Source organism: Pelodiscus sinensis, unplaced genomic scaffold (assembly GCF_049634645.1).
Source record: "Pelodiscus sinensis isolate JC-2024 unplaced genomic scaffold, ASM4963464v1 ctg130, whole genome shotgun sequence".
In the NCBI taxonomy this organism is placed as follows: domain Eukaryota; kingdom Metazoa; phylum Chordata; order Testudines; family Trionychidae; genus Pelodiscus; species Pelodiscus sinensis.
The window spans coordinates 179,457-199,353 of NW_027466005.1; the positions used below are offsets into that span (position 1 = coordinate 179,457).

General features: G+C 66.0%; 1 protein-coding gene across 2 annotated transcripts in view; it reads right to left on the minus strand.

Moving 5' to 3' along the window:
* ZNF710 (zinc finger protein 710) overlaps positions 1 to 17,866 on the minus strand; it is a 23,011-nt gene extending 5,145 nt beyond the window's left edge. Inside the window, exon 1 of one of the 2 annotated variants that reach the window (XM_075918041.1) lies at positions 17,654 to 17,866. The gene's annotated coding sequence lies outside the window, so the exon portion shown is untranslated. Of the gene's footprint in view, positions 1 to 1,081; positions 1,903 to 17,653 lie in introns of those variants that run through there. The other variant, XM_075918042.1, reaches the window with a different exon arrangement.
* Between the last annotated feature and the right edge of the window lie 2,031 nt (positions 17,867 to 19,897).

Genomic DNA, 19,897 nt, shown 5'->3' on the forward strand with positions numbered 1-19,897 from the left:
GCAGTGGGGAGGGGTCCCTGTGGCAGGTGCCTCGCGCCGTGGGGTCGAGAGCTCGGGCCAGCCTGGGGCTAGGGGTCTGGGCTCCCCGCCGAGCCTGCATCGACGGGCAAACCGGAGCCTGGAAACGGCGAGTCGCGCCCCCCACCAAGCGCCGCTTCTGCACCTTCCCAACGGCCTCTCAGGAGCCGGGGTCACCACGGGGGACGGAGGCAGCAGAGCGCACGGCCGTACCTGGGCCCCGCCGGGCACCACGCAGCCCCCCCGCCACGCTCTCCCTGGGGGCCAGCTCGGCCTGGGCAAGGCGGCCAGGCGCCGCCGAAAGCTGCACGAGACGCCTGCTCCTGCCCCCGTGCTCGGTGCCGGCAGCCCACAGGCCAGCGCGCCCACAGAACGAGCCACGGGCCCGTCGCCCACTTAGAGGGGGCAGCCGGGGGGGCACCCCGCCTGGAGCCCTGCCGTGAACGGTGCCCACTGCTCCTTTGCCCTGGTGCCGGGATGGCTCCCCCAGCAGCAGCTGGTCCAGGAACAGGTCTCGCCCGCCCTGGGGGCTCGTGTCGCGCTGCTGCCGGGGGGTGGGACTCGCCCGTAGCCAGCCTGGCCCCGGCCTGAGGCCTTTGCGAGGCAGGCAGCCGGGGCCCACCAGAGGGGGGCTCTTCCCCCGCGTGCAGCCGGGAGAATGGGGGAGGAGGGGGCGTTCGGCCCCCAGCCCGCTCTGGAGCCAGAGCCGGTCCCGCACTGGCAGGAACCAGCCCCAGGCAGAGGCGCGAGCGCTGGGCTCCCACTCAGGACAGAGCAGAGAGACTCCGGAGGGCCTGGAGAGGGCGGGTCCCAGGCCTGTCCCAGCCCAGCAGGCCGCCCCCAGCACCCCCGCCCCGGCGAGCATGGCGGCTGCGTACAGCCGCAACACGGAGCCCACTTCCTCCCGACGCTGGCAGCTCGGAGACACCCACTTGTTCCTGCAACAGGCCACGTGCCCCTGCAGCCGGGGAGCGCCCCGGGCCCCGCTCGCAGGCTCCGCGCCCCGGCACCTGGCTGCTCGCGCCCGCGGGCCCTGCAAAAGGCTCAAGAGCGCGGCACGTACCTGGTCCTAAGCCTGGCTACCGCGCCCGCCCAAGGGCAGCCGGGCACCGGTCGGCTCGCATCCTGGAGCGCGGCCACGGGGCGACGAGGCTCCCCCAGCCCCCCCTACCCTAGTGGGGCGCCTGCCACCCGCGGCATGGGGACGGCCCTCCAGCCCGGGTGCAGGGAAGGTCTGCCCCAGAGGGAGCTGCCTGGGAGAGTGAGTCGGAGCCGGGCTGGGGAGAACAGAAAGCCAGACAAAACCGGAGAGAGAGAAAGAGGAGACAGAGCGAAGGAGGGGCAGGAGAGGAGGCAGAGAAACAAAGGGAGGAGAGGGGGATGGGAGGGAGAGAGAGAAAGGGGGATGGGGAGGGATGGAAGGAGGAAGGAGAGAGAGAGGGGGAGGGGAGGCAGGGACGCTCCGGAGGCGGCTGAGCCAGGGAAGTTCCTGCACACCCGCATGGGCCCCAGGGAGCACAGGGCCCCCCGCCCGCCGGGGCACTAGCGGCTGCTCGCTCTCAGCCAGGCCACGGCCAGCGCCCCCGGGCCGGCCAGCGCCCCCGGGCCACGCAGAGCCGAGTCCCCTGCCCACTCCTGCGCGGGCAGCAGCGCTTCTGGCCCTGCCACTTGGGCGCCCACGAAACCCTCCATGCCCCACGTCGCAGCCACGGCCCTGCTCGGCCAGCGCAAGCCACTGGCTGTGGGGCAGGCTGGGGAGGGAGCGGCCAGGCGCCCGCCACATCCCAGCACAACGCGCCACGCTGGTGGGGATCCTCCAGAGCCGGGCCCCCAAGCGTGGAAACGCCTCCCACCCTCGGGCTTGTCCCCCCTGCGCCTGCCACGTTCCAGCCCAGAGCTTGGCGCTTCCCCGGGGGGGCTGCAGGGTCCCCCGACCCGTGGGAAGGCCGTGGGGCCAAACGGGGGGGGGGGGGGGGAGAGCAGACCAACTAGGTGCGTGGTCGCAAGAAGAGGGTCCATGGAGAACCCAAGAGAGCGCTGGAGCTAGAAGCAGGCAGGGCCAGAGACCAGCCAGGTGCAGGGAGGGGAGTTGGGGGGTTTCTCTTCCCCGGCTGCGCACAGAGGAAGGCGAGGGGGAGACCCCTTCCCTGTCTGGCGTACTGCCGGCACCGAGCTGGGGCGCAATCCCCGGGCCACAGGCTGCTCTCTGGCCCAGCCACGACTGCTGCGAGCGGAGGAATCCGGCCGTTCCCCTGGCCAGCGCCCATCACAGGCCAGCTCTTCCCACAGCCGCTGTCCACTGGCACCCTGCTCGGCTTCCCTGTGCGAGGGACGGCCCCGGGAGCAGAGGGAGGGGCAGCGGGCGCCAGGGCTGGAGGGGACCCGACGCGTTTTCTCCAGGTCCGTGGGAGCAAAGCTGTCCCGGGTGGTGGCGGGGGGGCCGAGGCGCTGGCACGGGGGGACACGACACACACAAAGCCCTTTGGGGAGGACCGTTCAAGTCCTGCTTTGTGCCCGTCAGGGCGCGGGAGAGCGGACGCCCAGGCCGTGCTGCGCCCAGCACACCCTCTGGGCTCTCCCGCCGCGTGCCTGGGCCCTTCGCCCCCGCGAGGAGCAGGCCACGCCAGCTGCAGGGCTCAGCCCTAGGGCCCGGGGGCCGCCGGCAGAAATTTCCAGCCCCACGGGGGAGAAATGGGGAATCGAGCAAACGTGGCTGTTTCACTTCTCCCCTTGTCGTTTCCTTCAGTGCAACCGTCTCCGTGCACCTCGGGTGGGAGCCTGGGAAAGGCTCTTTCTGGCCCCGGGGCCTCCCCCCGCTGACACAGCAGCAGGGTGCCGGGCAGCACAGACCCGACTTCACCAGCGCCAGCGGGTCCAGCTGCCAGCACTGCCGCACGGATGCCGGTGGGAACGGGAGCAGCGCAGGGTCCCTGCCTCACGCTGCGCGCCCAGCTGAGCGTGCCAGGCCACGGCCCGAGGGAGCTCACACCCCGGCGGGATCTCCACTCAGCTCGATGGACTTCTCCCCCAGCCCCCTTCCATTCAGGGTCGGGGCGGGAGAAAGGGAGCAGGGCAGAGAGGAAGGGAGCAGGCCGGGCACCTGCCAACTGGGGCGGAGAGGAAGGGAGAGGGGCGGAGAGGAAGGGAGCGGGGCCAGCACCCGCCAGCTGGGGCGGAGAGGAAGGGAGCGGGCCGGAGAGGAAGGGAGCAGGGCGGGCACCCGCCAGCCGGGACGGAGAGGAAGGGAGCGGGGCGGAGAGGAAGGGAGCGGGGCGGAGAGGAAGGGAGCGGGGCGGAGAGGAAGGGAGCAGGGCGGGCACCCGCTAGCTGGGGCGGAGAGGAAGGGAGCGGGGCGGAGAGGAAGGGAGCGGGGCGGAGAGGAAGGGAGCGGGGCGGGCACCCGCCAGCCGGGGCGGAGAGGAAGGGAGCGGGGCGGAGAGGAAGGGAGCAGGGCGGAGAGGAAGGGAGCAGGGCGGGCACCCGCTAGCTGGGGCGGAGAGGAAGGGAGCGGGGCGGAGAGGAAGGGAGCGGGGCGGAGAGGAAGGGAGCGGGGCGGGCACCCGCCAGCCGGGGCGGAGAGGAAGGGAGCGGGGCGGAGAGGAAGGGAGCAGGGCGGAGAGGAAGGGAGCAGGGCGGGCACCCGCCAGCCGGGGCGGAGAGGAAGGGAGCGGGGCGGGTGAGGGTGATGTCCTCGTGCCGCCTGGCTCGCTCGCCCATCCTGCGGAGAGACGCCAGGCGAGACACCACGCTCCCTGCGCCTCGCCAAGTTTCCATCTGCACCAGGCTCCTTGCCGTCCTGACCCCCTGAACCGTCGCTGGCACAGGATAGTTATGTCCAGCTCAATGTTCTTTTCCTGGGGATGACACGTGCCAGCAGGCCCGGCCCAGCCACCGCACCAGTGACCACCCAGCGCCGAGTGCCCGCAGGCCTGTGCTTTCCCGGCACAGCCCGGCCTCTCAGCCAGCGCCCCGAGGAACCTCGGCCCGGCCGGCACCCGGCCCAGGGGCTGGAGTTGCACTCGCGAGGAGTCAGCGTGCCAGGGCCAGCAGAAGCCAAAAGGAGCTGGCCTCTGGGGCAGGGGCAGGGACCAAAGTCGCTCGTGGCAGCCCAGGGGAAGGCGTCGCTGGTCTTTGTGCTAGTGACCCAGAGCCCCCCTTGTTCCCTCCCCTGGTGCGACTCCCCCGCAGCATCTCGGCAGCTTTTGTTCCCCCCCCCCGGGTCTTCCATCCTGTCGCCTCTCCACTTCTCCCTCGCTCATTCTTCCCGTTTCCCTGGCAACACCTCAGCTCCCTGCATCGGCCTGTCTCCTCTTCCGGCGGCGGGCGCCTCATCTCCTTCCCTCCACGCCGCCCCGGCCCCGGCCGCGCCAGGCATTTCCGCTCTTCCCGGCCCCCTCCGCTCTGGGGGAGGCTCTGCCCGGCGGACGCCACCTTGCAGGCCATGTGCTCGGCTCAGAATCAATTGCTCTTCCCCACACACGTGCGCCTGGCCCCCAGGCAGGCCTTCGGGGCAGCAAAGGGCCCGTCACTTATTGCTAGAGACCCAGGAGCCAGACACGGTTGTGCATGGTCCCCTGTCACCCGCCTCCGTCCCCTTCGCCGCCTCGCCCCGCCGGCAAACAGGACAGACCCTCCCTCTCAGCAATGCCCCTCCCTGCCTCTTCCACGCAGCTTCGCAACCCAGAGCCAGCCGGCCAGGCCTTCCAGCCCATCTGCCCCAGCCGGCCCAGGCCTTCCAGCCCAGCTGCCCCAGCCGGCCCAGGCCTTCCAGCCCAGCTGCCCCAGCCGGCCCAGGCCTTCCAGCCCATCTGCCCCAGCCGGCCCAGGCCTTCCAGCCCAGCTGCCCCAGCCGGCCCAGGCCTTCCAGCCCAGCTGCCCCAGCCGGCCCAGGCCTTCCAGCCCAGCTGCCCCAGCCGGCCCAGGCCTTCCAGCCCATCTGCCCCAGCCGGCCCAGGCCTTCCAGCCCAGCTGCCCCAGCCGGCCCAGGCCTTCCAGCCCAGCTGCCCCAGCCCCATGCTGCCCTGAACGCCCATGGCGAGCTAAAGCAACCCCCGTCCAACACAGGGACAACCGGGGGGGAAGGGCACAAATGCCATCAGAAACCAACAGAGAAGGACCAGGTGGCAAACAGCCCCCTTCCAGGGGTGCAGGAGGGGGGCTGCAGGGGGCTGGCTGGCTCAGGGCTGCCTGGCCGCGCTCAGCTGACTCGCGCCGTGTTCCAGCCGTACGGCAGCGCGGGCTCGAGAACGGGGCCGTTCCCACGGGTGGTGCCGACTCAAACCCGGCCCAAGGGCTGCCCCGTCCGCTCTCAGCCGCACCTGGGGGCCAGCCCCTCCCCAAGCCATGAGCGAGTCACTATCAGCCACGAGGACAGGCCCGGGCTGGCCCTCCTCCCGCCCACGGGAAGATGGATCCACGCGCCGTTGCCTTCGCTCACGGGGCTTGTTCCGAGCAGCCCCTCACTAGGCAGCACCCGGAGGGCGTCTGGGAACTGCCCCTGCCCGGGAGCGAGCTCGCGTAACCGACTCGGCCCATCCATCCAGCCCTGCGCTGCGCCAGGGGCTAGCTCGGCCAGGGCGCGCAGCGGGCATGCGCTGCATGGGGCAGGGAAGAGCCCGGCTGACGTGGGGGGGCACAGGCCTCTTAGGGAACCCCCCCTCGCTCCCCGTCCTGCTTCCAGCCCAGCCCAGCTGGCCCCGTGTGCCCACTGCTCAGGGACAGCAGGACAAGGCATGGGCTGGAGAGTCAAACCCAGAGCAGACCCTGGGCTGCGGGAGCTGGGCTCATCTGGGTCGCTGGTGGCAACTGGCTAGCCAGCTTGTCCGGTGGCTCTCACCCTTAAATCCAGAGAGGCGGGGTCGGGGGGGCTGATCTTTTACTGACCCCACATCTGCTGGGGACAGCGACGTGCTGCTGAGCCTCTGTCATGGGTCTCCACCGTCCTGGGACCTCCAGCATTCCCGCTGCCGCCCCTACAGCCTGCCCCGCGTCTCGGCCAGCCCGGCTCTGGCATCCGCCAGACCCACCCGTCTGTGCCTGGCCGGCTCGGGACGGGGGGCTTCAGACAGCGCCTGGCTCGGAGCAAGACAGGCCCGTCCACAGGTCTCCTGAGCCCCAGCCTGTGGCACCGCACGGTGCCTCCCACTTGCCCGCCTGGGAAGCTTCCCTCATTCACAACCTGGCTCTCTCCACCCGGTGCAGGAGCCTCCAAGAGAGACCTGGCCACTAAAACAACCCTCCGGCTCCGGGGCCCAGGGGCAAGCAGAGGTGGGTGGAGACGGGTCACTTCCTCCTCCTCGGAGCCGGGCAAAGCCAAAGCCCCTACAAACCGACAGCCTGCAAAGCATTTCCAGGGGCGCGTCGCTTTAAGCAGTCTGGGGAGACTGGCTTTTCGGAGACGGGGGAGGACGAAGCTACCCCAGGCCTAACCAGGCCGACAGTGCTGGCTTAGCGGGTTTGCTACAAAAGGCCCCCAATGCAAATCTGAAACACAAGTTTTGCTTTTAAGTGAAACAGGGAGAGGGAGACTTTCAAGTTCCTCTTTGCTGACGCGACTTCTCTTCCACTCGCTCCCTTCCCTCTGAAAATAGAAGGGCTATTCAGAAGAGAAGCAGAAAGGAAAAGGGAACTGAATAGAGGAAGGAGGAGAGAAAGAATGGAGCCCCAAGGGGTGGAGAAATACAGAATGAAAAGAGATGAAAACTAAAGGAAGGGGAAAGAAAGACACAGAGAGGCTTTGAAAGGAAAGAATGCTGCTCGCCTGAATAGCGTGTGCATGAGAAAGGAGCGCTTGAAAAGCAACAGCCCCATGCAATGACCCCTCATTCACGGGCCGTGCCAATCACTAGTACAATGCAAACCCTTTCTTCTTTTTCACATTCTCTCCTTCCAGCGGGGGCGGAGGAAGAGGGAAGAAAGGGGAGTTAATTCTCCACACAGCAGAAAATAAATCTGGCTGTTCCGAATGCTGCAAAAGAAACACCGGGCCACTCTGAAACCTCCTTGGGAGTAATTACACAAGCAGACGTGTCAGGAAGCAAGTGCAAGGCTGCACACGTGCACGAGGGTCCTCCACTACGGGTTCTCGGTTCTGCATTAAGAGCCGGGCGCTCTTCCTAGTAAAACCACAGACCAAACAGGCAAAGGAAGAAACCTGCACCCAGCGGGAGGCACCCACCACGACCGCGCTCCGACTGGCAGCCGAGGCAGAGGGAGCCTGGGCACTGCGGACGGAGCCAGAGGCCTGGCCCCGAGAGGTGGTCGGGATCCGGCCCCTTGCGGCCGAAGGGAGCGCCCCGATGGAAGAGCCGGTCTGGATTTGCAACGTTGCTGCCCCTGGCTGGTGGGGAAGCCCCACCCCGGGCTACGCTGCTAAGTGAGCAGGAGGAAGGGTCCAGCGCGGGGCCCCCTGTGCTCCCGGCCCATCGCTGGAGACCCTGAGCGGAGCCCAGGCCGTGCGCGGGCGCCAAAGGGGGTGCACGAGCGCTAGTGCGGAGAGAGGGAGTGAACCGGGGGGGGGGGGGGGGGGTTAGCCACACGGTGCGGCGGCCGCTATACCGCGGGGCTCGAGGCTAGGGAACATGCCCAGCCCTGGGGAGGCGGCTCCACTGTTCTAGCCGCGGGCGGGAGGACCAGACAGGTGCGGTAGCGAGGCGCTCGAAGCGCTGCAGGGCGCGGCGGCAGCACTGGCCAGCCAAGCGTCAAACCAACGGGAAAAAGACGCGCCCAAGGCACAGACCCCGGGAGCGAGGAATCCGGACAGACGCAGCAGGCAGGAGCGACAGCCAGCCAGCCCGCCCTGGATTCCCGACGCCGCTCGCCGGCAGGAGACAGCCTCGGCCCAGAGGGGATCAGCGCATGCCACCGGGACGTGCCCGCGCCTCCAACCGCAGCACCGACAGGCGGAACCCAGCCTGGGACCTCCGGAGCTCAGCGCAGGAGCCTACAGCCAGAGCTCCAAGGCTGCGGAGCAAACTCATGCTCCCTCCCTCTGCAAGTGGCGAGTGTGACCCACAGCCGCCGGCGTGCGGCTACAGTCGCTGCTGGACACCGCCGTCCCAGGGGAGCCAAATCAACAGGCGGACTCAGCCCCGCAAGGGACTAACGGGCTCACTTGACAAGCGGGCATCTCCGCGCCTGTCTCTGCCCGCCCTGGCCGAGTGGCCGCAGGAAGGGTTGACACCCCGCCCGCGGGCACAGGCCCGGGAGGAGCAGAGGAACCAGGAAAGGGAGCGGAACGCTGCCTCTTCCCTCAGCGCTGCGGCCGCTCCGGCTCGGGGCTCCAGCCAGCTGGACAGCTCAGCTCCCTGCCCCCCGTCCCGCATCACACACGGACCCTGGACTCGCAGGACAGCCCCCTGGCTGCTTTGTGAACGGCAGGGCCCAGCCCCGCCACGTGCTGAACCACGGCTGGCCAGGAAGCACCCTCCGTACTGCCGCTGCGACCGTGGGCCTGGACTTGGCCTGATACGGCTGTTCTCAGCCCCCCACGGGCCCAGTCCGGCCTGGAACACTGGGACCCGAGCGCCGCGCCGGGCCGGCCAGAGGTTCCTCGCAAGCTGCTCTGCACTCGGCAAGCGCAGTCCCTCTCCTTACAGCCTGGCCAGGACCCTTCGCCAGTCACCCTGCCCTCTGGGAAGGGGCCAGGCAGCGGCTCCTTGGAGCAGCCGCCCACCACGCCCTCTCCAGCACGAGTCCCCCATCAGCCAGCGAGGGACCACAGGGAGCTCCGGGAGGTCGACAACCAGCCACCCCTCAGCCACGGAGCCACCACACAGGCCGGGCCCATCCCACCGTGAGGCCAAGAACCGGCCGCCCCTCAGCCACGGAGCAGGCCCGGCCCGACCCACCGTGAGGCCAAGAACCGGCCGCCCCTCAGCCACGGAGCAGGCCCGGCCCAACCCACCGTGAGGCCAAGAACCGGCCGCCCCTCAGCCACGGAGCAGGCCCGGCCCGACCCACCGTGAGGCCAAGAACCGGCCGCCCCTCAGCCACGGAGCAGGCCCGGCCCGACCCACCGTGAAGCCAAGAACCGGCCGCCCCTCAGCCACGGAGCAGGCCCGGCCCGACCCACCGTGAGGCCAAGAACCGGCCGCCCCTCAGCCACGGAGCAGGCCCGGCCCGACCCACCGTGAGGCCAAGAACCGGCCGCCCCTCAGCCACGGAGCAGGCCCGGCCCGACCCACCGTGAGGCCAAGAACCGGCCGCCCCTCAGCCACGGAGCAGGCCCGGCCCGACCCACCGTGAGGCCAAGAACCGGCCGCCCCTCAGCCACGGAGCAGGCCCGGCCCGACCCACCGTGAGGCCAAGAACCGGCCGCCCCTCAGCCACGGAGCAGGCCCGGCCCGACCCACCGTGAAGCCAAGAACCGGCCGCCCCTCAGCCACGGAGCAGGCCCGGCCCGACCCACCGTGAGGCCAAGAACCGGCCGCCCCTCAGCCACGGAGCAGGCCCGGCCCGACCCACCGTGAGGCCAAGAACCGGCCGCCCCTCAGCCACGGAGCAGGCCCGGCCCGACCCACCGTGAGGCCAAGAACCGGCCGCCCCTCAGCCACGGAGCAGGCCCGGCCCGACCCACCGTGAGGCCAAGAACCGGCCGCCCCTCAGCCACGGAGCAGGCCCGGCCCAACCCACCGTGAGGCCAAGAACCGGCCGCCCCTCAGCCACGGAGCAGGCCCGGCCCGACCCACCGTGAGGCCAAGAACCGGCCGCTCCTCAGCCACGGAGCAGGCCCGGCCCGACCCACCGTGAGGCTGCAGCAGGCGCCCAGCGGAGAGGAGTCCCAGGCCACAGCGCTGGGGAGCGAGCGGCTCAGCAAACCCCATAATGCTTGGGAGACACCGACACGAGGGACTGGCCGTCGCAACTTCTGGCCAGCAACTGGAAGACGGCAAAAAGCCAGAGGCGTCTGGGCCTGGCAGGCACTGGTCAGGTTGGCGTTGCCATGGTGAAAGGGCCGCCATACTGTGCGATGCCAACGGTCCATCTAGCTCAGGTCCCTTCCCTGCCAGTGGCCAGCACCAGACGCTTCGCAGGGAAGGAACAGACCAGGGCCATTTATCAAGTGCTCCGTCCCCTGTTGTCCGGGCCCAGCACCTGGCACTCAGAGGTGAGGGACACCCAAAGCCTGGGGTTGCAGCCCGGACCCTCCTGGCTATCCTCCATAAACTGCTCTCTCTTCTTTTCTGAGCCTCAGCACACTTTTGGCCTTCACAATATCCCCTGGCAAGGAGTTCCACAAGTCGACTGTTCGATAAGCTTTTGCTCATCAGACAGTTGACTCGTTGCTTACAGCCCCGGAGGAGAGCAATACCACAGGCATCACGGAAACCCGGCGGGACGAGGCTTGTCAGAGGGCCACCAGGGACGGGACAGAGCAGGCAGGCCGTGGGGGGAGCGGCGCTGGTTGTGAAAGTGCAGAATCAAACGAGATAAACAGGGGAAACGCACTGGCTCGTACCACAGAATTTACGCATAGCAACACCATGCCCAGCCCATCAGCATCACAGCAGGGGAGGGGGCAGTGAGACCGGAGACGCTCTACAAATAAGACCTCAGTGACAATGGGGGGTTCAGGTATCTCCACAATGAGGGTGTCTACACAGAACGGTTATTTTGGGAGAAGGATGCAAATAGCGCTGCACATTTGCATACCTCCTCCAGTTCTTTTTCCAGAGACGCTCTTCTGCTATTTACCTGCATCCAAACGCAGCCCAATTTTGAAATAAGCCCCTATGTCAAAAGACCCCGACTGGGCACAGTTGCTTCACACTTTTCACAGCTACTTCTTGGAGCACTAGGCCCAGAATAGTGTCCCTCATAGAACATCTCAGCAGCAAGGAAATCACCCAGCAACCCACCACTGTGGCACCGAATTTCAGAAAGGGAAACTACACAAAAATGAGGAAGTTAGTTAAACAAATAAAAAGGCAACGAGCCAGAAGTAAAATCCCCGTAAGCTGCATGGCAACTTTTGAAAGACACCATCAAGAGACTCAACTTAAATGTATACCCCAAATCACTCACTCACACCCCCCCCCCCCCCCTAAAAGTGCCTCAGCAGCAAAACCAAATAGAAAGGGGGCAAACCCTGGTAAGCGAAGAGTAGAAATAGAAGTAGGAAGGCCAAAAAGAATTTGAAGAACAGCTGGCCAAAGACTCAATAAGTAATAAGCGCATCAGAAGCAGGAAGCTGCTACACAACCAGTGGGGCCCCTGGACGATCGAGATGCTACAGGAGCCCTCAAAGACGATCAGGTCGTTACAAAGAAGCTAAATGAATTCTCCGCTTAGGTCTTCACGGCTGGGGATATTGGGGAGATTCCCAAACCTGAGCCATCCTGTTTACATGACAAATCTGAGGAACTGCCCTAGATGGAGATGTCATTAGAGGCAGTTTGGGAACAAGCTGACAAACGTAATGAACCAGCAATGTGTCACCAGGACCAGACGGTATTCACCCGAGAATTCGCAAATGATCTCACTCCAGGAACGCAAATGCGAAATTACAGAGCTGTGGTCTGTGGCCTATCATCGACCCCTCCCATTGGCAGGCTGGGGCCAAATGACTGAAAACCAGAAAATGCGACACACATTTTCACAAGGGCGCGAGAGGCGATCCTGGCAATTACAGGCCGGTAAGTCTAACGTCAGTACCGGGCAGGGATGGTAAATCTCGGCTAACTGAATAGTCGAGTAGCCTCATCAATTCTTATCGGTTATTCAACTAGTCTATAGTCCCCGGGGGTGGGGCCGGCAGCCAGTGCGCTCCGGCTTCACTCCCAAAGACACCCCCAGCCACTCTGTGCTGCTGCTGCTGCTTTGTCAGAGGCAGCAGCGCGGGGTGGTAGCAGCCCCTGTCTGGGGGTGGAAGGGGTCTGAGCTCCTGGACCCAGTGCCAGTTGGAGCGGAGTCAGGCTGCCTGCCCGCCCAGCTCCTAATACACATTAAATGCAGAGCTGCAGCAGGGTAGGTTCCGGACCCGGCACGAACCAGGACTGAGCTGGCTGCTGGCCAGCCTGCTACAAAATGTACTAGCAAGGAGGGGGAGGGAAATGCGTGTCGTCTGTGGCATTAACCGATAAGCTTTTGCTGCACGATTACATCCCTAGTACCGGACAAATCACTTGAAACTCTAGTTAAGACTAGAATTGTCAGACACATGGAGGAACATATTGTTGGGGGAAGTCAACATGGTTTCTGTAAAGGGAAATGATGCCTTACTAATCTGCTTGAGTTTTTTGAGGGGGTCACCCAGCATGTGGACGGGGGATCCAGTGGATGCAGTGCTCTTAGATTTCCAGAAAGCCTCTGACAAGGTCCCTCACCAAAGGCTCTTGTGTAAATTACATGGCCATGGGATAAGAGGGAAGGTCCTTTCATGGACTGAGAACTGGTTAAAAGACAGGAAACAAAGGGTAGCAATAAATGGTCGGTTTTCCAAGTGGGGACAGGTAACTAGTGGGGTCCCCCAAGGGTCTGTCCTGGGACCATCCTAATCAACATATTCACAGACAGTCTAGCAAAAAGAACAAACAGTGAGGTGGCAAAATGTACAGAGACAAAGCGACTGAAGAGAGTTAAGACCAAAAGCTGACTACAAAGAGCCACAAACGAATCTCAGAAAGCTGGGGAGCAAATGGCAGATGAAACTCCATGTTGGGAAATGCAAAGTCACACACACTGGAAAATGCAAACCCGACTGCGCATATAAACGGTGGGGGCTACATTAGCGGTGACTTCACAGACCTCGGTGTCACGATGAGCGGACGATACCGTGGGCAGCGGCCGTCAATGTTGGGAATCGTTAAGACAGAAATAGCGAATAAGACAGAGAACGTCGTCGTGCCTCTGTACAGAGCCAGGGGACGCCCACAGCTGTTACACGCGCACAGATGCGGTCGCCTCGTCTCAACAAAGCGACATGGGCATTGGAAAAGGCTCAGCAAAGGGCCACACAAATGGGCAGGGGCTTGGAAGGGCCGCCATGCGAGGAGGGAAAGACGGGGGGGATACAAGCCCCACCGACTGGGGGCAATTGCCCGAGGGTCCCCAGCTACCCCCATGAGTGCAGCAAGGCTAAGGCCGGCTTCCTGCCTGCCCTGGCTCTGCCCCGCTCCCGGAAGCGGTCAGTGGCACGGCCTGTCTCTGCAGCCCCGGCAGGGCGTGTGTGTCTCCATATGCTGCCCCATGCCATTGCAGCTTCCATTGGTGAGCACCGCCCCCCCCCCCCCCCGGAGCCCGCACCCAAAGTCCCTCCCACAGCCAACGTGAGCAGCAGCGCACAGAGACTCCGTCCCCCGCCCAGGAGGGCCGTGCAGGTCACTTTCAGGAGCTGCCTGAGTTAAGCCTCCCCTCCCCTTGCCCCAGCTCTGAGCCTGCACCCCAAGTCCCTCGCAAAGCCCGGACCCCTCTCCCCCCAGGGATGTAAAATCCCGTTTAACCAGTTAGTCGGCTGTACGTTACCTGTAACCGGGATCCTGCAGCGGGGGCTGCTCCAGCCCCGCCAGGCTGCCCAGTAACTGGGAAGATCCCTACCCCCAAAGGTAGGGCTCAGCCTCCGGGACACCCGGTCAGTTTCCAAGGAGGACGCAACGGCTATCGGAAGGTGCAAGGCAAAGAGACACCCTCCCTCCCTCGCTCCCCAGAGTGCGTCACTCCTCAATTCTGCCATTTCCCTCGCCACCACGTGCCCACTTCTCCAGCGCGGGCAGCTCTCCACACTCCTCTCCTCTCCACCCTAACCCCCACGCCGCCCCCTGCGGCCCTTCCCAGAGCTCTCAGGAGCAGGGTCACCACGGGACCCGACAGACAGTGCCCGACCCTTTCGCCAGGAGGACGGTCCATTCCTCTCCCTGCTCCTGCGTGTTCCAAGCCGTTACTCCATCCAGGACAACTCCGCCTCTTGCCCCTCCGCTTCTTCAGGGTCTCATCACGGGCCCTTCGGAAACGCAGACGTATTATGGCAACCGGCTCTCCTGCCGCTCCCTCCCAGGCAGGGTCAGAGGACGCCGAGCCAGTTCCAAGAAACAACTTGCCTTAGCAGAACGCGCGCGACTGACAGCCCCGCAGATCACGAGCTTCCAGATGTCCTGGGATTATCAATTCGAGCAACGGGCTGGAGACGCAAGGCTCACAGGTTCTCCTACAGCCTTGTAAACTCCGTGTACAGCACTTGCTACCTTCCCATTCCCTGCAGCAGGGGCTGGTTCTAATTAACATTGCACGGAGACGCTGCCAGCACAATTATTTCTTAGTCGAGTTCCTTCAGCGCCCTAACCCTGGACCATCTCGGCCCGGTGACCTGCCATTCTAATGACCAGTCCCCTCAGCCACTGAGCGCTCCAGTCCGGGGACTTGGCCTGCTCTTCTCCCGCACTCGGAGCATTGCAGACGGGAGGGCGGGGAGTGGATTGGGGGGGTCTTTGCAGTGTTCACAGAGGCTGAGAAGGTGCCCCCTCCTGCCATCCCCTCAGCAGCAGTGGCGCTCGTGTCTCCTGTCCGGCCTGGGACACCCGACAGCGAAGTTGAGAAACCCAAGGGTGGGACACAAGTGCCAAGGAAGTGAAACCTGAGCGGCGAGGAGGAAGCGGACCCTAGCCAGGACGGTTTGCAAGGCTGCTTCTCTAACGCTTTCTTAACTCCAACGCCCGACGCGCTCGGGAGCAAGCGTCTCCTCGCCGAGGAGCCAACCCTTCTCCCCCACGTCCAGACGAGACCAGAGTAGGACGCCCTCAGGATCAGCCTCTCTTTGGGGACCCAGGAGAGCCTGAGCGTGGCCAGAGAGTCTAACCGCCACGGGCCTTACCGCAGCCGCGTTGAGGAAATGCAGACACGGAGGGCCTGTGGCAGACCAGAGTTAAAGGTACAATCTCTGCCGGCCCCAATTGCAACACGCCGCCTGCCCCCAAAGCCGCAGCCTGGCTCCCGAGGTCGCACTGCTGTGCAGCACCGGGCCCAGGGGCTCTGCAGAGAGCAAGGCAGGGACAGCAGCAGCTCGTCCAGCGTGTGCCCGGAAGAAGGCGCGAGGGCATTTGGCCTGCTGCACTACAGCCCACAGGCCGGGCCCGCTACGCTGGGTGAGACAAGGCAAATTCCTGCAGTATCCCTGAAAAAAATGCGTCAGGTTTGATCATCTCCGGAGTCTGCTGCATTGCACGAAAGGTTCCGAATTACGGAGCCTGGGAAACCCTGCGACCGCCAAAGGACCGTCCCGAAGAGCGGCCAGGCGCGATGGGCCGGACCGCGGAGCTTTGGCTGTGAAATCGCTGTGGGGAGAGGGCTGCAAACGTCTCCCCTCCGCTGAGGAAAGAGGAAACAGCTCCAGGCTCTGGAAGCTACGCCCTGAGGAAGGAATCTTTGTCTGCTGCCTTCCTGTTCCTGGAATCGGAAAATCAGCGGCCCAAACCTCACGAGAGAGACCAACCCCTGCATGGAAAGTACTTAGGAACATGTGGCCCCAGGGAACTCTGGGGGGGGGGGGGGGCTGAGTCCTGTCAGAGCCCCGATGGAACGGGGGTGAACCCTGGTACGTTTATTAGCACGTTGGCCCCTCTCGGATTCTCGTGTTTTCTCGACTGCTTCCCCTTGTGTGCCTAGAAGAGCGGAGCTCTCACTCGGGCCAGGCTACCCCACAGGCCACTGGCAGGGCAGCTACCGTGCTTGGGGGGGCACAAGCCATGCCCCGGAGCGAGACAGTGCCACGTGGATAGACGAGCTTCTGGTGGCATAGCTCCTGCCTCCTGGAGAAGTGGGGTCCCCAGGCCCACAGGAGAAGCCCCCAGAGGGGTCCCCGGGCCCGAGAGCAGGGACAGCGGAGGAGGCGGGCGCCCTTGCAGAGAAAGCCGGAGCGGTGGGTGACGCCGCGCACTGGACAGGTACCCGAGAGCGGCCAGTCCCAAAGCCAAGCCCGAGCAGGTGGCCCAGCCAAGGCCCTGGGTGGGGAGTGGGACAGGCCAATAGCAGCGCATGTGCGATGCCGAGTCCGCCCGAGGAAGCCGCTCTGCTTGGGCCCAGCGTGGCCAGGGACTCGGCCTGCCCAGCTGACAGCAACAGGCGCCGAAGGGGCGGGGCTAGAGGTGGCTGCAAATCGGAGCCTCGTGGCTGCGTTCCACGCCAAGGTAAATCGTGGCCAACACACGAAGCGCGTCTCACTTGGCAGCAAACGTCCTGCGCTAAGCGCTGGGCCTTGCGCACAAACAGCCTGCGGCCTGCTCACCAGCACAGCGATCCGGCGCTCGCTCAGCCGGTCTAGCCCGCTGTACAAATCGCCAGCGCGGCGGAGCCCACACACCACCGGGCCGCAGGCGGAGTGCCCAGGCCGCAGGCGAGGGGGAAGCAGCCCGACGCGGGGCAGATGCTACCTGAGGAGGCGGCGGCTTTTCGTTAGCCTGCCCTGTGGGAAGCAGCATTCCCTGCGCTTGGGGGCCTCTCGGGCCAGCACGTTTATAAAACGGGAACCAGGCTGCAAGGGGCCTACGCATGGAGCCTGCAGCCGCTCCCTGGACGGGCGAGCTCGCTTGTCCCCACAACGGGGCGACGGCCCCTCCATTTCCGTGCCAGAAGGGTTTTCACTGGCACAATCCGGTGCCCGCGGTGTGTCGAGCGGAGGCTCCAACGGGAACGTTTCAGGCGTCTGGGGGAAGTTTAAAACCAGCTACCAGCTGTCCCGGGCTTGCTCCCAAACTGGGGTTACTTGTGAACAGCTCCCCCCATGGTGAAACAAGCTTCTCCCCCTCCCTTCCAGAGTCCTACAGGGCCAAGAGAGCTCTTAGGTTCCCCCAACCTCGAGTGCAGCTTCGAACCGGCTCCGCCTGCCCCACCCCGGCCAGACAAACCATCTGAACAGAATCCCCCCGGACCGCGAAGGCCTTGGAGTAAATAACCGTAACTCGGCTCCGCCACACACAACGCCCCGTGGGAGCGAGGCCCGGCCCAGCCGGCTCCTACTTCTGTGTCCCCGGAGCGCTAAGGACAGGAGGGCGGCCAGGCCCGGGCAGACCACGGTGCCAGGTGCCCAAACGAGAACTTCACGCTCCAGCCCATCCCCATCCCCATCCCCACCCTCCACACGGGCGCAGGATGCCAGCCCTGCCCGCCTGGCGCGGACCTGGCCTCCGCCCATGTGCCTGGCTCTTTGGGCCCGGCCAGAGCCCGAGCTCCCAGCCCCGCGCCAGCCCCCAGCCCCGCGCCTGCTCCCAGCCCCCCCGCCCCGCATCCTCTGCCGGCCGCGCAGCGCTCGCAAAGGGGCGGCCACCGCACCAGCCGGCCCGGCCGGAGCCCGGGTGCAGCCCCAGCAGACTCGCTTCTGAGGCGTCCCGGGGCGGGGAACGGGCCGGACCCAGCGCAGCCCCCCAGCCCGCTCCGGCAGGTGCTGCGAGCCCAGGCCCGCCCCACGTCTGGCGAGCTGCGGCGGGGCCCCCCGGGCACGCGGCTGGGTCCCGCTCGCACCACGTAGTCCCAGCGCCGGCAGGGGAGGGTCCGGCCCGGCTCGGCCCGGCCCGGCTCGGGGCTGCGCAGCCGGGACTCGCGGCCTGGGGCCTCCCGCCAAGTTGGCGCAAAGTGGCCGGGCCGGGCGCGCCCCAGCCCGGCCCGCGGGCGCTACAGGTCCGGCCCCGCGGGCGCCCCCCGGACTCACCCTGCGCGGCTCCGCTCCGCTCGCCCTGCGCCCTGCGCCCGGCCCGGCTCGCCAGGAGCCCGGGGCTCGCCCCGCTCCGCTCCCGGCTCGGCCGCTTTCGCTTCCCAGCCAGGCCCCGCCCCGCGGCGTGTGCGCCCCCCCGGCACTGGGCTGCGGGGCGGGCCCTGCGGGGCTCCACGGGGCCCGGGGCCAAGGGCAGGGCTTTTGGGGGGCCCTTTGCCGGGCACAAAGCCCAAACCCAGGCCCCGCCCCCCCCCAGGCCCCGCCCCCAGCCCCCCCCCCGTGTTTCTCAACCTGTTTTATCAAGTCCCCTTTTCAAACCGAACAAGAAGAATGACCCGTCCCCGGGCGCGCCCCCCTCGACCTGCGGCGCCTTTGTCCGGGCAGCCGCGTGGAAGCGGCGGGCGATGACTCTGGGGGTGTCAAAAGTACAAAATAACAAAGCGCCGTGGACTCCGCACACTCAATTCCCTTCTCTCCGCACGTGGGCGTGTGGAGGAACCCCCCGACTTCCTACCCCTCGCTGTGCGCAGGGCTCTGGGTGGGGTGGAGAAGGGGGCCACAGGTTGAAATGGGGTTTCGGAGGGGTGTGGGAGGGGGCTGTGGGTTGGGGGCAAGGGGGTGCGGGAGGGGGCTCTGGGTTGAGGGCAAGGGGGTGCAGGAGGAGGCTGTGGGTTGGGAGCAAGGGGGTGCAGGAGGGGTTGTGGGTTGGGAGCAAGGGGGGTGCATGCTGTGGGGTGCGGGAGGGGGCTGTGGGTTGGGAGCAAGAGGGTGCAGGAGGGGTTGGGAGCAAGGGGGGTGCATGCTGTGGGGTGCGGGAGGGGGCTGTGGGTTGGAAGCAAGGGGGGTGTAGGAGGGGGCTGTGGATTGGGAGCAAGGGGGTGCATGCTGTGGGGTGCAGGAGGGGTTGTGGGTTGGGAGCAAGGGGGTGTAGGAGGGGGCTGTGGATTGGGAGCAAGGGGGTGCATGCTGTGGGGTGCAGGAGGGGTTGTGGGTTGGGAGCAAGGGGGGTGCATGCTGTGGGGTGCAGGAGGGGGTGTGGATTGGGAGCAAGGGGGTGCATGCTGTGGGGTACGGGAGGGGGCTGTGGGTTGGGAGCAAGGGGGTGCAGGAGGGGTTGTGAGCAAGGGGGGTGCATGCTGTGGGGTGCGGGAGGGGGCTGTGGGTTGGGAGCAAGAGGGTGCAGGAGGGGTTGTGAGCAAGAGGTGCATGCTGGGGGTGCAGGAGGGGGCTGTGGGTTGGGAGCAAGGGGGGTGCATGCTGTGGGGTGCAGGAGGGGTTGTGGGTTGGGAGCAAGGGGGGTGCATGCTGTGGGGTGCAGGAGGGGGTGTGGATTGGGAGCAAGGGGGTGCATGCTGTGGGGTGCAGGAGAGGTTGTGGGTTGGGAGCAAGGGCGGTGCATGCTGTGGGGTGCAGGAGGGGGTGTGGATTGGGAGCAAGGGGGTGCATGCTGTGGGGTGCAGGAGAGGTTGTGGGTTGGGAGCAAGGGGGGTGCATGCTGTGGGGTGCAGGAGGGGGTGTGGGTTGGGAGCAAGGGGGGTGCATGCTGTGGGGTGCAGGAGGGGTTGTGGGTTGGGAGCAAGGGGGGTGCATGCTGTAGGGTGCAGGAGGGGGTGTGGATTGGGAGCAAGGGGGTGCATGCTGTGGGGTGCAGGAGGGGTTGTGGGTTGGGAGCAAGGGGGGTGCATGCTGTGGGGTGCAGGAGGGGTTGTGGATTGGGAGCAAGGGGGGTGCATGCTGTGGGGTGCAGGAGGGGTTGTGGGTTGGGAGCAAGGGAGGTGCATGCTGTGGGGTGCAGGAGAGGTTGTGGGTTGGGAGCAAGGGGGGTGCATGCTGTGGGGTGCAGGAGGGGGTGTGGATTGGGAGCAAGGGGGTGCATGCTGTGGGGTGCAGGAGAGGTTGTGGGTTGGGAGCAAGGGGGGTGCATGCTGTGGGGTGCAGGAGGGGGTGTGGATTGGGAGCAAGGGGGTGCATGCTGTGGGGTGCAGGAGGGGGTGTGGATTGGGAGCAAGGGGGTGCATGCTGTGGGGTGCAGGAGGGGGTGTGGATTGGGAGCAAGGGGGTGCATGCTGTGGGGTGCAGGAGGGGGTGTGGATTGGGAGCAAGGGGGTGCATGCTGTGGGGTGCAGGAGGGGGTTGTGGATTGGGAGCAAGGGGGGTGCATGCTGTGGGGTGCAGGAGGGGGTTGTGGATTGGGAGCAAGGGGGGTGCATGCTGTGGGGTGCAGGAGGGGGTTGTGGATTG